The following is a 1,221-nucleotide window of genomic DNA, read 5'->3' on the forward strand; positions in this document are numbered from 1 at the left end:
GCAAGGTTATAAGACTCAAGGCAGCAGTTCGCAATTCCAGAGCAAAATATCTACAGAGGTTATGAAACTACATAATGCATCAACACTCATAAATATAATTAAAATCATGAATAAGCAACATATTTTCTCTCTACTGCGCATCCTTCGGTGGGAAATAAGGTGTGCCCTCTGATGGAACCTTTTCCCATACTGCAGACATTTCTATGGTATCTCCCCTGCATGAATTATCTGATGCAAAGTAAGACCGTAACTCTTTCTGAAGGTTTTTCCACAATCCACACATTTATATGGTTTTCTCTTTTGTGTGAATTTTCTGATGACCATTTAGGTGTGAACTCTGACTGAAGCTTTTTCCACATTCCAGGCATTTGTATGGTTTCTCCCCTGTGTGAATTCTTCGATGGGAAGTAAGAGTGTTACTGTGAGCAAAGCTTTTCCCACAATCCAGGCATTTATATTTCCTCTCCCCTGTATGTGTCCTTCGGTGGGAAGTAAGGTACGCGCTCTGACTGAACCTTCTCCCACACTGCAGGCATTCATATGGTTTCTCCCCTGTGTGAGTTCTTCGATGGTAAGTAAGAGTGTTACTGTGAGCAAAGCTTTTCCCACACTCCATGCATTTATATTTCCTCTCCCCTGTATGTGTCCTTCGGTGGGAAGTAAGGTACGCGCTCTGACTGAACCTTCTCCCACACTGCAGGCATTCATATGGTTTCTCCCCTGTGTGAGTTCTTCGATGGTAAGTAAGAGTGTTACTGTGAGCAAAGCTTTTCCCACACTCCATGCATTTATATTTCCTCTCCCCTGTATGTGTCCTTCGGTGGGAAGTAAGGTACGCGCTCTGACTGAACCTTCTCCCACACTGCAGGCATTCATATGGTTTCTCCCCTAAAGGCGCTTAGGGCTCTTTAGCTTGGAGAAACGATGACTGAGGGGTGACATGATTGAGGTTTATAAGATTATGCATGGGAAAGAGCAGGTAGAGAAAGAGGTACTTTTCTCCATTTCTCACAATACAAGAACTCCTTGTGGGCACTCCATGAAATTGCTGAGCGGTCGGGTTAGAACGGATAAAAGGAAGTACTTCTTCACCCAAAGAGTGATTAACACTTGGAATTCACTGCCACAGGAGGTGGTGGCGGCTACAAGCATGGGCGGCTTCAAAAGGGAATTAGATAAGCATATGGAGCAGAGGTCCATCAGTGGCTATTAGCCACAAGG

The 1,221-nt window shown here is 44.4% G+C and overlaps 1 pseudogene; it reads right to left on the minus strand.

Annotated features, from left to right (window-relative positions):
- Positions 1–201: 201 nt before the first annotated feature.
- LOC107112020 lies at positions 202–886 on the minus strand (annotated as a pseudogene).
- Between the last annotated feature and the right edge of the window lie 335 nt (positions 887–1,221).

Source organism: Gekko japonicus, unplaced genomic scaffold (genome assembly GCF_001447785.1).
Source record: "Gekko japonicus isolate JY-2015 unplaced genomic scaffold, Gekko_japonicus_V1.1 scaffold3062, whole genome shotgun sequence".
NCBI classification, from domain to species: domain Eukaryota; kingdom Metazoa; phylum Chordata; class Lepidosauria; order Squamata; family Gekkonidae; genus Gekko; species Gekko japonicus.